Source organism: Tamandua tetradactyla, chromosome 9, assembly GCF_023851605.1.
Source record: "Tamandua tetradactyla isolate mTamTet1 chromosome 9, mTamTet1.pri, whole genome shotgun sequence".
Taxonomy (NCBI): domain Eukaryota; kingdom Metazoa; phylum Chordata; class Mammalia; order Pilosa; family Myrmecophagidae; genus Tamandua; species Tamandua tetradactyla.
The window spans coordinates 75,312,683-75,329,175 of NC_135335.1; the positions used below are offsets into that span (position 1 = coordinate 75,312,683).

General features: G+C 33.2%; 1 non-coding gene across 1 annotated transcript; it reads left to right on the plus strand.

Moving 5' to 3' along the window:
* The first annotated feature begins 3,151 nt into the window (after positions 1 to 3,151).
* LOC143647476 (U6 spliceosomal RNA) lies at positions 3,152 to 3,259 on the plus strand. Its single transcript, XR_013158103.1, has one exon. It is a non-coding gene; the product is annotated as a U6 spliceosomal RNA (small nuclear RNA).
* Positions 3,260 to 16,493: the final 13,234 nt, after the last annotated feature.

A 16,493-nucleotide genomic window follows, 5' to 3' on the forward strand; every position in this document is an offset into this window, starting at 1 on the left:
TAATGTGTATATTATTGAAACTAAGTTGAAATCTTTTCAAATAGTAGGTTATAAATGTAGATTTTATAACATAAAACCTAGGGTAAACGTATAGAAAGAATTTTTAAATGTACAGAAAAATAAACAAGAAAGGTATCAGTCAGATATATCACAAAAGATTAACTATACAAAAAAAGAAGGTTGCAATAAAGGAAAATAGAGCCCTAAAAATAAATATGATGTTAATAAGCCAAAGAACAAAATGGTTGAAGCAGGTATTGCATTTACATTAACAAAATGGTTGAAGCAGGTATTACATTTACATTAATAATATAAGTATTAATGGGTTAAACTTTCCAATCAAAAGAAACAGGTTGACAGAATGGATTAAAAAGCATCATCCCACTATATGTTGTTTATCAAAGATCCATCTTAGATCCAAAGACACAAATGCATTGAAATTGAAAGGATAAGAAAAGATAATCCAAGCAAATAATATGCAAAAGAGGGCTGAGGTAGATATATGAAAATTAGATGAAACAGATTTTAAGCCAAAAACTGTGACAAAAGACAAAGAAAGACATCTTATATTAATAAAAGGGATGATCAACCAGGAAGAAATAACAATCATAAATAACTAAACACCAAACCATGGTGCCCAAAATACATGAAAGCAAAAACTGACAAACTGAAGGAAGAAATAGACACCTTTACAATAATAGTTGGAGATGTCAATACACCTCCATCATCAATAGATAGACTATCTAGAGAGAGGATTAATAAGGAAACAAAGAACTTGAATAATACGATAAATGAACAGGACCTCACAGATATACACAGAAGATTGCACCCCCCTCCCCCAAACAGCAGCATATACATTCTTTACAAGTGCTCACAGGTCATTCCCCAGGATAGTTCCCATGTTGGGTCAAAAATAAGTCTCAATAAATTAAGAAAGATTGAAATTATGAAAAGTATCTTCTCTGACCATAATGGAATGAAGTTGGAATTTAATAATTTAAGAAATGGAAGATCCAGAAATATAATGAAGTCAAATAGCAATCTCTTAAACAATTAGCATGTCAAACAAGATATTTCAAAGGAAATTTTAAATATCCAGAGATGAATAAAAAGGAGAACACAATATATTAAAATTTATGGGATACGGTGGAGACTGAAATTTATAGCCATAATACTTCCAAAAAATGGAAGAAGAGTGTCTTAATTTCTCAGCTGCCAGAATGCAATATACCAGAACTGAAGCAGCTTTAGCAAAAGAGGAATTTAATAAGTTATAAGTTTACAGTTCTAATGAAGTGAACGTGTTCAAATTAAGGCACCAACAAGAGGTTACTTTACTCGAGAAAAGCCAATGTGTGAAGAACACCTCTGTCAGCTGAACTGTCACATGTTGGCAACCGCTGGTCTCTGGTTCCTGGGTTCTGTTGCTTTCAAACTTTGTTCCTGTAGGCATTCCTAACTTTGCTTCTCCAGGGCTGACTTTCATCTTTTGGCTTCCCTTGGCTGTCTCCAGGTTCTGGCTTGCTTAACATCTCATAGTGATGTCTGTTGGGCTCCAAACATCTGTGTCATCTCTTTCTGTGAGCTCTGTCATTTCTGTAGGCTCTGTCATTTTTGTTGTTTCCATTGGCTCTGTCATTTCTGATATTTCCCCTTTTAAAGTTTCTAGTAAACTAATCAAGACCTATCTGGAATGGGTGAAGTCACATTTCCATCTAATCAAAGTTGACATCCACAATTGGGTGTGTCACATCACTGTAGAGATCATCTAATTAAAAGATTGCAACCTACAGTACTGAATAGGGATTAAAAGTAATGGCTGCTCCCACAAAATTGGATCAGGATTAAAGCATGACTTTTCTGGGATACATAGTACTTTCAAACTGGCACAAAGAGGGATCATTACCTAAGCAATTCTATGGGGCTGACATCACCATAATATGAAAGCCAGATAATACCACAAGCAAATAAGTTACAGGTGTGTTTCTCTTATGAATAGAAGTACAAAAATCCTCAAAAAAAAATACTTGCAAATAGAATTCAACAGCACATCAAAAGAATGATTCACCATGCCTAAGTGTGTTTTATCCTAAGTGTGCAAGCATGGGTTCTATACAAGAAAATCAATTAGTGTAAATATGCCACATTAACAAATCAAAGAAGAAAAACCATATGATCATATCAATTGATGCCGAAAGGGCATTTGCCAAAATGCAACATCCTTTCCTGATAAAAATCATCTAGAAAAATAAGAATAGAAGGATAATTACCCCTCATGATAAAGGGCATTGTCTTTGTTTGCTCAAGCTTCTGGAATGCAATACACCAGAAATGTACTGGCTTTTATAAAGGGATTTATTTAATTATAAATTTACCATTCCTCAGAGGAAAGGCAGCTTACTTTCATCTGGGTTTTTCTGCCATATGGGAAGGCCCACAGTGAAGTCTGCTGGCCCTTTCTCCCAGCTCGTGGGTTCAGATGGCTTCCCCCAGAAAAAGTCCTTCCTGTATCTCCAGATGTCTGGTTCTGAGCACTGAGTTACCTTCTGACATCTCGCTTTTAAGCCTCCAGCTAATTAAATTAAATGTCACTCATTGTGGAAGTCACTCCCCTTAGCCAATCACAGATACAATCAGCCATAGATGAATTTCACATGCTGATGATTTAAGTCCACAGCAAGAGAACAATTGGGAATCATCACCTTGCCAAGTTGACATTTGAACTTACCTACTTCAAGCATATATGAAATACCCACAGCTAGCATCATATTCAATGGTGAAAGACCAAAAGCTTTCACAATAAGATATGCTATAATACAAGGATATCTGCTGCCACCACTGTTATAAAAAACTGTACTGGAAGTTGTAGTCAGAGCACTTAGGGAAGAAAAAGAAATAAAAGGTATTCATATTGGAAAGGAAGATGCAAAATGTTCACTATTTGCAATATAGAGAACATGATCCTATAAGGAGGATGTGCTGATAAATAAACAACAACCCTACTAGAGATAACAAATGAATTCAGCAAAGTGGTGAGATGCAAGTGTCATGCACAAATCACCAGGGTTTCTCTATACTGCTAATGAGCAATCTGAGTAGGAAATCCAGAAAAAAAATTCAATTTACAATATAACAAAAATAATAAAATACCCTGCTCACTTCAGCAGCATGTATACTAAAAACTGGAATGTTATAGAGAAGATTAGAATGGCCCCTATGCAAGGATGACATGAAATTTCATGAGTTGTTCCATATTTTAGATGTTTTCAAAAATACTTCTGCCTTTAATGCACCAATGTCTGAATCAGAAATCCCATCACCTAATGATGCAGAAAGAACTGCAAAGCCTCCTTTTCTAATAGGAGAATATCACTGCTACTGTGAAATTGATGGATGGTGGCAAATGATTGATTGGCACCAATTATTCAATGACAAAACAGCAAAGGAACTATCTTAGTTCCTCTAATGTTAAGTTCTCACTTCCAAAGTGATATGTTGTTTGATATGCACAAAGCTTTACAAACAGTGCCTGCTTTTAAGTGGATTCTCATTAAGCAAATTGACACATTTTCTCAATTTAACACATTTTCTCAATTTGACATTGTATGGTTTACCCATTTCAGTCTTTAAGATAAAACTAATAAAAGTTTAGTGATTAACTTAGCTCAGTCATTTAAAATATTTTCTTCATTTTCTGTTTAAATACTGTTTCCAATACTTATTATATCATTTTAAATAATAGTCCATGATTTCTTTGTTTTTGAGAGCAGAATAAGGGATAATCTATGCTTTCTATGTCTTTCTGCACCTGAATTCAAATGAGACCATAGTTTAAGTATGCAGTATTACAATGTTTACTTAAAGAAAAATATTGTGGATGTATAAATATTACATCTTAGCATGCAAATCATAATTTTAAGCAACATAAATTACAAAAATATTAAAAATATAAAAAGCAATCAAATATCTAGGAATACCTTTAACCAAGGCTGTAAAGGACTTGTACAGGGGGCTCTACCAGACATTGCTGAAAGAAATCAAAGAAGACTTAAATCATTAAAAGGGAATTCTGAGTTCATTGACTGCCATATTAAATATCATTAAGATGTCAGCTTTATCCAAAATGATTTACAGTTTCAATGCCATTGTAATGAAAATTCCAATGGTCTACTTTTCAGAAATGGAAAAGCAGATTATCAAATTTATTTAGAAGGGTAATGGGTCCTGAGTAGCCAAAAACATAATGAAAAAGATGAACGAAATTGGAGAACTCATAATCTCTGATTTTAAACATATTACAAAGCAAAAGTGGCCAAAACATCATAATAATGGCATAAAAATAGAGAAATTGACCTAGAGAATTGAATCAAGAATTCATAAATATACCCTCACATCTATGGCCAATTAATTTTTTGACAAGGCCACCAAATGCGTTCAACTGGGACAGATTATTCTGTTCAACAAATGGTGCTGGGAGAACTGGATATCCCTATGCAAAAGAATGAATGAGGACTCCTATCACACACCATATACAAAAATTGACTTAAAATGGATGAAGTAACTAAATACAAGAGCCAGGACTATAAAATTTCTAGAAGAAAATGTGGTGGAAGAATCAAGTACACACAGTTGTCCTTTATACAGCTCTCACAACTTTTCTTTAACTTCAAAATTAGTTTCAAGTAAAAATTTAAACCAAAAGAAAAAATAAAGAGTTCCAGGAAAATATTTCTCTCACAATTGAGATATTTCAAAGCACTATTATAAATTTCAAAATAAAATCCTGCACACTGTTTCAGTTCAGTTTTTAAATTTATTTCTTTTCCTGTTTTTTAAAGATAATATTTCAATTTCTTTCCATTCATGAACTTTATTTTCAATAATTGAAATAACCCAAGAACTTCAAATCTAAGGTCTTTGATGCACCCATTTTCTTAAAGCTTTGGATAAATTTCCAACTATTTCCCAACAAAACAACTAAGATCAATAACATCAGTTGAATACCAGTTCCGTGGCATTGGAGAACTCTTAGACTGATGAACTATATATATATATTTACATGTATGTGTATATAAAAATGTGTGTGTGTGCATATTCAAATTGATTAGAGGGTGTGAAGAGAGAAAACATTGCTCCCAAGCTGAGTTCTATTGCACATTGCCTCATCACAAATTTTTATTTTTTTAGAGTAATCAAGCAGACAATTTATTAAATCCTCATGTAAGAGGACGTGCGGTGATTCTTGCAAAGACCATGGTGAGGAAGGCGAGAGGCAATAGGTAATGTGAGACCATTTGCTTTGATAGATCAGCTTTAATTATTTTCCCTTCCCCCTCATTGTTCAGTGATTTCTCTTTCACCCTCACTCCTCTCCAAGGAGGTGCTGGTGGTAAATAGTGCATTGGGGTGGGTTGGTTGGCTCCACCTTTCTCTGTAGATGACTCACTCAGGTTGGGGTCATTTGGCTTCAGATGACTTTGCAGTTGCTGTGTGTTTCCCATAGGTGAATAGCCCTTGGGCAGAGTGTCGGTGGGTCACGGGCCTTCTTGACTTTCATTAATCATCCTTACTTAAAGGCTCTTTCACATTTTTCTCTCTCCTCTCTCCTTATTTTAGCCTGCCTTAAATTCCCCCTCAGAGAGTTCTCATCCCTTTAAGGGATACTGAGGGATGAGAGTCTGTTTTCTGTAGCTGCGTCTGGCTCTTCGGGGAGGATAGGCCCTGGTGATGGAGTATAGAGCTTTCAGGCTATCTCATTTAAGTTGAGAGGGGAGGAGACTGGAGAGGTGTTTGGAACAGTGGAAAAATCCTCACATCAGTGTTGATGTGGTGTGAAAGACTTCTAGTCTGGAAGAAATGAACTTGGTGAGAAGCTTAAAAATACAAAGGCTGATTGATTGCAAGTGGGTCTAGGAGAGGTCTTAACGAAGTGAGACTGGTGAAGGGTAGGAAAATGACCATCTTCAGGTTTAAGAGTGAATCTTAGCTGTGCAGCTCATTCCTGCTTTGGTGGGGAATAAAAGGGTGCAGGGGGCATGTTAACAGGTATGAGAATAAGCCTTAGAAGATTCTGTATTCCCTTGGGAGAAGTTAGTGTTATTTTTGATGGCCAGGGCAATGAATTATTGCTATTTTATGTTGGCAATAGCATGGCATTTAAGAGACTGAGTATCTTTGGGTGGTGTTTAATTGGGAGAAAGCTTTGCTCTTTCAACAGTATTGCATGAACATACAGAACCAAGCATCATCAAAAAAGTTCCAATGTTCAGTTTCTCTGTTTATTCATAAGTATATGTTTTGGGTTTTATAACCTCAATTTTATGTCGATAGGTATAAAATCACTTTTTTTGAGGGAATTTTGAATTATGTATTTACATCTCTCTCAATTCAAAGAATATTATTGTTCCAATATGTTTTAATATAATTTTGTGTTCTGAAATTTGCATTCAGATTATTAGCAAAAATCAACATTTTTCCTTAATATTGTGCTTTAAAACTGAATTTACAATAGCATTTGCCAGTCAGTTATTTTACTATTGACAAAATGGATTTTCAAAACTTTTAAGTTGGTTGCATTAATTGGATGACAAAAAATCAAACCATTATTGAATTAATTAACTTTTCTTAATGAAGCATTTAATGACATTGATATAAACCTGTGCCCTTAACAAATTGTATGGTTAATTTTCTGCTAAAGGAACTGATATATTTAATACTATTGCACGTATCTAGGTGCCCTTATTGATGGGCAGGCAATATTTGGGTAAGTAATAATATAAAAAAAGCATCTAATTGATAAAGTGATGTATATTTATTCCTTATAATATATTGGGTTGACTTTATTTTCAATTGCATATTGATAATTTTTTTCACATAATTTGATTAAATGAATGATATCTCCAAATTAGATATGCCTTAACTCATTGTATTTCCCCAACTTATTTTTATAATTTCACATTAAAGGAGCTTTGTTTGTTGAAGATTACAAATAAATTTGTCAATAAATTCAAAAACAAGATTTATATTCAGAAATTAACTTGAAACTTCATACAAATATTTTATGCCCTCCTATATTTGATATATTATTATTATTTATTATTATTTCTTTTTAGGTGCTTGATCCAGGAATTGAACCCGGGTCTCCCTCATAGAAGGCAAGCATTCTACCACTGAACCACCCATGCACCCTGTTCTATTTTTAATTATAGCATATAGATATACTTCAATTATATCAAGAGTGTATAAAGTTATATCTAGATCCATGATGTGCTAAGTTATTCTTCCTTGAGATTTCCAATGCTGGAATATTAAATATAAAACTTTAATAAAACAGGATGTTGTTCTATTTGTTCACATCTCCTTTCAATTGAGACTGTATCTTGATTTAATATTACTCAATTATAGTCTCTTTATATTCATTTTTTGAGACTAGTTTATGTGAATCTTTTCCATCATATTCATGGAAATGTTTTCATTGTTTTATTCTGTTTCTTGTATTTTATAGCAATGCCAATCTGTGGAATATCTTATATGCAATTTCTACCCATTAAAATTATTTCTGTTTTCAAGAACTATTTAATCCTATTAAAAGTGAAGCAACAAAACTTAGATTTGCTTGTTTTATATTTACACATATCAAGCAATTCATACTTAATGATAACATAGCATATATATTCAAAATTATTTTTTGCACCAAAAGCCATGATTTACACTTTTGTTAAGGACTGTCTGTTTCATCTAATTGTTCTGGTGAATATCATATGGTGTCTAAATTAAATCTAGTTGTTCTAACAGTATTTAGTAATTCTTCCCATTGTGGTTCTGAAAGAGTTGCAAGCTCATTTTTGATATGTGATTCATCAGATTTTCCATCTTTTAGAGATTCTAGAAAATATCATAAATGATGTTTCATTGTTCTGAAGGTAGTCTTTGTAGTTAACAGATTTGAAATCATGTCACTTGGTAATACATTCAAATTCTACGTAGTACACAGCAAAATAAATCTTATTGATTTACAGCCAAAATTCTATGCTGTAGTTTTCTTTTTCTTTTTCATCCAGATTGGTACTAGTATTAATGTTTACTCAATGACTTATATTTGCAAGTGATTTTTCAATCTTCACCTCTCAAAAATTCATATTTTCACAAGTGAAAAACTGATTAGCCATGAATTTAAACTTTAGTTGATTTTTGTAATGTAATTCACAAATATATAAAATAAACCTCAGATGTTCATCACGACTTTGTCTCTGTTACAATCTAATTGACCTGAGTAATATAGTAATATTTACTTTTAAAAATTGTGTATGGCATTTTATCTAACTTTATTGACCATTTAGTGTTAATCTTAGCTTGAATTCGCCATCCTAAAGAGTAGTAGTTTGTTTTATTTGATTTTATTTATCGTAACTCTCTAGAATTTGAGTGTAAAACTTTGAAATCATTTATACTAAACCTGAAAATCTCTATTGCTTTCTGTAAATAGTGTGCTATTAGTGTCACAAGAATAATTAAATTTTTGTTAGACTTTCATTATGAGTCTTTTAAGAACAGTATGCCAATGATCTAATTGGCATTACTTTGTTGAATAATGATTCTATGAATTTATTCTATTCCTTTTTTCTTATAATGATTGCATACGTGCTTTTTGTAGACAGTGGAAACTGCTCACCTTCATTGTCTCCATTCCTAAAAATTAATACAAACAAGATCTTTAAGTATTTCCTATTCTTTTCTTTTTAACCCTTTTATTTCTGAGCTCCAACATTTTAATTCCTATATTTATCATGATTTGAAATTCCACTGATTACCAATGTCCCAAATGCCTTAAAAATAAATAGTAGTTATATTAAAGATGATCATGATTTAAAAAGGTTGTATAGATTTATGTTTGCCACTGATTAACGCTACAAATAGAAATAAGTTCTTTCATGAATTACTCCAAAGATGATTCTTGTACAAAGAGTGGTTAAATTCAGGTTATGGGGGAAATTTTCTACTGCATGTATGGGCTATGTGTAGCAGGAAAACACTAGAAGTACCACAGCAACAGCAGGGATAAATTATGGGGGGAGGGGACAGGGGAAACAATTAAGAGAAGGTCTATATTTCTTACTTGGTGATTGTGCAGTTATTGGTTTTCTCTAGGGAATGATGAAATTATCTAAAATTGAGAGTGTTGGTGGACTTTGGACTTTGGACATTATACATGATGCCTAATGAATGCAAGTGGCTGAAGGATGCATTGACTGAGAAGTAGATTGACAAACGATGGTGTATACATATGATCAAATACTATGCTGCTACAAAAAAGAGTGAATTTGTGAAGCATGTAACATTGTGAATGAATCTGAGAGACATTTGTTGAGTCAAAATAAACTAGAAACAAATCAGCAATTATTATATGGTCTCTTATAGAAAATGCTTATAAGAAAACAGGATCCTAGATTGTAAGCTCTTATAGCAGTCACATTTAGTCCAGAGTGACAACATATTTCTGGATTTTGAGAGTCTATTTTAAATATATGTAGCCTGGCATTTAGAGATAAGAATGAAGCTGATCAGGTTGGGATTAAGGTGGTTCAGAACACAGGGGTTAGGAAGACTGTCTGTATTTTAGAAACATACCTACTCTTTGAGACTGAAGGAAGAAAGGTTTATTTTAACTGGAGCCTAAATTTTCTGTAGTACATAACTTCACTCAACGTGTCTGGATAGCTCATTTGAGTAATTGAAACAGGGATCCCAGAATAAGATTGAGGGCCTTTAATCCTGTATAGCTTAATGTAATGCCTGGATATCCTAGAATATATCAAGCAGTTAATCAAAAATATTGCAAAGCCCCTTGAGGGATGGCAGAAAAAATATGGAAGTATTAAACTTTACCACCGGAGAAACATCTGATACTGTGCCAAACTTCAGGGACACCCAAATCAATACACCAAGCCCTAGATCTTGAAACTTGCTTCTGTGAAGCTTATGTATATAGTGGAGAAGCTTAGCCCAATTATTGATATGCCTAGAAGTTTCTTCTGGAGGACCTCTGTTTTATATGCAGCCTCATTCTCTCTAAGACCAACTCTGTAAGTGAAATCATTGCTCACCCCCCCTATGTAGGACACGACATCTAGGGGTGAAAGTCTCCCTGGCGGCATGGGCGATAACTCTCAGGAATGAGTTTTGCCCTGGCACTGTTGGATCAACAATGCCATCCTGACAAAAATAGGGAAAAAAAGTGTAACAAATAAGGTATCAGTGACTGAGAGGTTACTCTGGAGGTCATTCTTACACGAGCTTCAGTTAAACATTGCTACCTATCAAAACCTGCCAAATCCTAACCAAAACCACTCCAGCCAATCCTAAAGAACACCTAGGGCAAAATATAAGAGACTACAAAGGTTCCATGCACTAGGGTAACTTTTCAGAAACCTACAACCTCCAGATGGGTCCCTCCAGATAAGTCCTGAAGCCTAGAGGAGCCAGTCTCTCCAGAACGTCAGCTAGTTCCATCTCCCTATCCCATATTATTGATAGCCCTTCCAACATGAAAAAGTCAGAATGACCAGAGTACAAATAAATAAAAACAAAAACTACCCCTAAAGAGTGGGAGAAAGACCAAAGGTGATGTTGGAGTTATACAGACAAGGTAGGGTTTAACAAACAAATATGATTGTTGAATCACTATATTGATCACTTTTAGTCACCAGTATCTTAGAGCAGGTAGAAGTAAAAACCTAAAATTGTGGAATTGTAACACATACCAAACTCTGAAATCCGTTCTACAACTAATTGTTGTACTGTTCTTTGAAATTTATTGCTCTTTTGTTAATACGTTACTTTTCACAAAAAAAGAAGTAAAAAGTCAATTGTGATGACAAAAAAATATTTATTTCTTCTATCTTCCAATGTTCTGCAGCAGCTATAAGGAAAAATCTGAGATGATGGTATGGTAGCCCATGAAAAACTCTGGGATCTGTCTTGTAACTACTTGTTGAAGAGTGCTTTAAAAACTATTGTTTTTTTTCTTCTTCCTTTGCTTTATATAATGTTATATTATACAATAAAAAAGTCAAACAAAATAAAGTAAAATAACTGAGCTCCTAGATTACCAAGATACAAGAAATGAAGGCAGGGCAGACCAGTGAATAGAAAAATAAATAAATAAATAAATACATAAAAATAAATAAATGATAGTTGTTTTTATGTGCAGAAAGTGTAATATACTCCCTAAAAGTAAATGGCCAATATAATACTCCCTGGTTTCATGAATCCATATTCCTTTTATTGTGGTAATAAAACTAGCATGTCTTTATGCTATGATCCAAATGGGAAGTTTCTTCACTACAAGCAGCATGATGTAGGAAGGGACTGGGAAATATGAATAAAATATGAACCCTCACAGAAAGTTCACACTCACCCCTTCCACTTGCACCCAAAATTTAATCACAAGTAAGCCTGAAGAACAACTGTTTGTCTCCGGCAAAAATTTCATTATTAATGGGAGGACAAAAAAGAACATTTATGGTGGACAATTAGTATTCTCTGTCAGCTTGGAATACTTATTACTTACAGATTTTTCTCTTTTTATAGTCAGAACCATTTATTGACATATAACTTCATGAACTTTCACATTCAGATCATTTTTTTTCCACTTGACTTTATTGCTTTTAACTGTTGTATTTAAATTTATCTTGATAATGAAATATCTATCATCTCATTTATGACATGTATCCTATGAATTTAACATCCTGTTAAACTAATATTCTAAGATTTTATTAGAACTCTGCATCTATATTTGTTAAGATAAATCTATAATTGTTTTATTTGTTACATTTTTTAAGTTTCCTGATTGTTTTGTATTGAAAATTTAACAATTATTATAAAATGAATGTAAAATATAATTTATTAATATGAATTATTTGTAATTGTGTGGACATATAAAATATATATGAAATATATGTTATATATTGTGAGATTATATGCAAAAAATATATGTTTGTATACATAATATTTGCTCTCAGAGACTTTTGGAAGATAATGTTTTCTTTTCAGGGAGTTTGGAAATAAATTTATAAATTTCATGGCTAATTTGGAATCCCTACTGTTTTGGTAATTAAAAATATATTAAAGTTTCCAACTTTATTTTCAGAATTAATAACATTGGTTGCACCTTGTATTATTTTATACATTTTAGATCTTCTTTTATTGGTTTGTATGCAGCACTTCTCATTTCTAATTCTGTTTTCATTTGTACTTTTGCATTTTTTGTTAATTAGATTGTCAAAAGCTTATCTATTTTATTTCAAAAACAAGCAAGCTACTGCATTTTCATATCAAGAAGATTTTGTTGAGACTCATATTTATCACTCCTAAATTGTCAGGGAAAGGAATTTGAATCACACACATACAGTTTTGTGTTGTTTCATTTGTGAGATTAGATAGCCCTGAGATATAAGTTGGTGAAGTGTACTGAAACGCATCTCTTTTTAATTTGGGGGGAACAAAGTCTCATATATATTATTCATAAAGGAAGATTCTTTTACAGGGACACAAAAAATTGAGAAGTTATGGGAGCATGGTTGTTCTTTGAGAATATAAATGCTTATGTTTAAGGTTGTTTTTAGTGTTTGGATAGATTTTCATAGTGTTTACTTTTTTTAAAGATGATGAAGAGAAAGGGGATGGATCATGTTGGACACAATTTTTGATCCTATTGGCCACACTATTTGAATTTCACTGGACAAAATGTTTATGGACAGAATCCCAAGATATTTTTACATAGGACTCTTCAAGATACAGTGGGAGGGGCATGGGACTAGGAAAGTAAGAAGAATTCCTGGTCATTCAAGAAGCAAAGTGGTTCTTGAAAAAAGAAAGAAATATATATCATTGATATGATATTATAGATCACATGCTATTATATATAATTATAATATATAATAAATATAATATTATATGTATAATCTTTATGTATAAACAGCATTTATTCCAGTAACCCCAAGAATAGCAGCTTGAGAAGCAAAGATTCTTATAGAGAATTCCATCAGCAGAACAGCAAATTAAAGCCCTTGAGTTGATATAAGAACAGAGAGCATCTACATTGCTTACAATTAACACCTAGAAGTGGGAAGAGTGACAATGAATGATCAGCACATTGTGACTATATAGGAGTGTGATGTTACAACAGGAGACAATGGCAGCCTAAAAAATTTGTATCTCCTCCCATAGAAAGTTTAGGTCTTCTTCAAATCCTCTTGGTCTGGACAGGCTTGCTACTTCTTTGATAATAAAGTATGGCAGTGGTAATGCTAAGTTACATCCACAGCAACATCATTAAAAGACTTTGTACTTCTACCTGGTCTCTTGACTGCTTCCAAACTTTGCATTAATAGAACAGTCTCTTTCTGAATGGGCCCTCTTGGATATGCTTTTTTAGTACTTACCTGCCAGGCTGCAAGAAATCCAAACCGCATGGAAAAGTCATGCATAGATACTCTGAAGAACAAACAATCCCAGCTGAGTCCAGCCCAGGCATCAGACTTGTGAGTGAAAAAATGTCTAGTTGATTCCAGTCCTCACCATTTGTGTCCCTCTCAACCATTCGAGTCTTTCAGATCTCATGGAGCAGGGACAAACTATCTCTGCTGTGTCATCCCTGATTTCCTATTTTAAAGAAACCATGACCATAATAAAATGGTTGTTTTATAGTTCTAAATTTGGGGTGGTTTGTTATGCAAAATGAGTCACCAGAACAAAAACTCATGAACATTTATTTGATTGATGGGATGGAAAGTTTGGCAATAAGCTGAGGACAGAAGGTTATATAGAGCAAAAACAGGAAATTTGCATTGTTATTATGCATATCTACTCTTTTATATCCAGTTTGCAATTTCATGATAGATGATAGATAGATGGATAGATAGATAGATAGATAGATAGATAGATAGATAGATAGATAGAGAAATCAATCACCAACGAATATGGTCTCTATAAACGTTAGCTTTAAAAATCATTTATGAAATGCTAATAAAGCCAAATGTTGCTGCCGTTTCTTCAGTAGATGTTCTCATTTTACTGTTGAGTAAATCATTAGATCTTTTCATCAAACTTAATGAGTAGTCAATGTATTAACTTTCAAAATATTGTATCCACATATTGTAAACTGGTCATTACTTAAGAAAAATATATGTTTTGGTAATAAGCATGTTTCAGTAAATAGTTATGCCAGGGAACTATCTGGAATGATGGAAATATTCTATACCTTGATTTTGGTGGTGGCCACAGAGTTATGTGCAATTGTGAGAATTAACACAACTGAGACAGTATATATTACATATTTAATTTTACCTGAATAAAAACAAAATGCAAGCAAAATAAATACATGTTTAAATTATTTGAAAATGTAGAACAAATAATATCTAAAAACATTTTATGATAAAAGTGTCAACATATCACATCTAATATGTCAAATGTAGGTCTTTTCTGAGATTAGATTATAAAGATACTGTTGCGTCCCTCTTAATAGTACTCTTGATCCTTCTTTGTAAAGCAACTGTGATGTTCTAAAAGGCACAGGTGACAAGGAACTGTGGGAAATCTCTGTCTAACAACCAGTGAGGAACTGAGACACTTAATCTAGTAGTCTATGAAGAAATTAATCTTGCCAGCATCTATGTGAATGAACTGGGAAAAAGATCCTCCACCGCTCGAGCCTTCCTCTGAAGCCACAACAATACCTCATATACTGACTCAGACTGTGACCCACTGAAACTGCCAAATAATGAATGTTGATTCTTTTAAACCATCCAGCTTTGAGGTAATTTTATAAGCAAAAAGAGACAATTAATACACACAATATACACATTTTTGGTTCTGCTTTTTTTGTTCAACATGTTTTTGAGATAATGGTTTTGGAGATTCATCATGTTGTATTATGTATCAGCAGTTAATTTGTTGATAACCCCAATTAGTATTACATTGTGTAAAATGATCATTTGTTTAGCTATTGTTCAATTGTTGGAATTTTAGGTATTTCCTTTTTTAGACTATTTTGAATAAGGCTGATGTGAATATCTTGGGAACATGCGTTTTTGTTTCTCTAAGATTAATACTTGCTGGTTCATTGCATAGAATTACACTAAACTTTTAAGACATTTCTTAACAGTTTCAAAAAGTTTAATATTTTACACATTCATGAGCAATATCTGAGCGTTCCAGTTGTTCCACATCATCGTCAACATTTGATATTGTTAGTCATTTCAATCATATCCATATACTGGTGTGGAATCATATTTCACTGTGCTGTCATTTGTATGTCCTGATGTCTAAGGATTAGAGTAAATTTCATGTACTTACTGACCATTTCTAGATTTTTTTTGGTGAAATTATCCTCAAATATTTCCACATTATTTTTTAATTCAGTGCTTGCCTTTAAATAACATTATAGGGATTCTTATATATTTTGGATTTAAGTATCTTTTCCAATATATGTGTAGTGAATATTTTACCTCAGCGTGTTGTTTGTCAATTTATTTTCTGTTAATGTCTTTTAATAAACAAATATTTTATGCTTATTAATATATTTAATCTATCTTGTGCATTTTATTTCTTCTTGAAGATCTGGACAAGATAAGTACCAATGACCACCAGTAGACAGCACAAAATGCTGCAGTCGTTAGGAAGAAAGTACACCTTGATTAGGACTTTCTCTTAGCCTCAAAAACATGAGTTAATAAATTTCCATTATTTAAGCCAACCCATTACAAAGTATTTGCTTGAATAACACAAGAAACTAAACCATTCTTATTTTGATTTAAATCTCAGATACTATCTTTTTCTACTGGGGGAGATTCCTCTCAACTTTTCAGCGTAGCGCCAGATTTTGGGGTCCTTAAGTATTTTCTATGATCTCTACTCCTACCCCAATCTTTGCATGCCTTGAATGACTTCTCCCTACTCTGTTTTCCTATCCACTGTGTTTAGTAGGCTTCATCCTAGAACTCAGTGTCTGCTGCCCTCTCTTTGGGAGCTTCTCTCTCAGCACTCCTACTGTGTCCTGAGGCTCTGGACTGCTACATTTCACCCCTGATTATCTTATGCATATTTATGGCAGCATAAGACTGTTTCTGCTCTAGTCTCTGTTTCCCACCTATTGTTATGTTCTTCTCATTTACTTGGTGAAGACTCTCAGGGAAAATCTTGGCAAATGGGTACAGACACATTCCATGACTGGGTATCTTCAAACTATTTATCCATCATACATACCTATGGCCTTAAAAGTCTGTTAAAGCTCCATCTGATTTCTCTTTCCCTTGTGTTGAGCATTGACTCATGTCTCCCACAAAAGGCATGTTCAAGCCTAACTTCTGGTCCTGTGAGTGTGAACCTATTTGTAAATAGGACCTTTGAAGGTGTTATTAGCTGTGGCTTTCCCAAAATAAATGAATGTGGGCCTTATTCCAAAATGGCTGAAGTCTTTATAAGCAAAGGCAAGG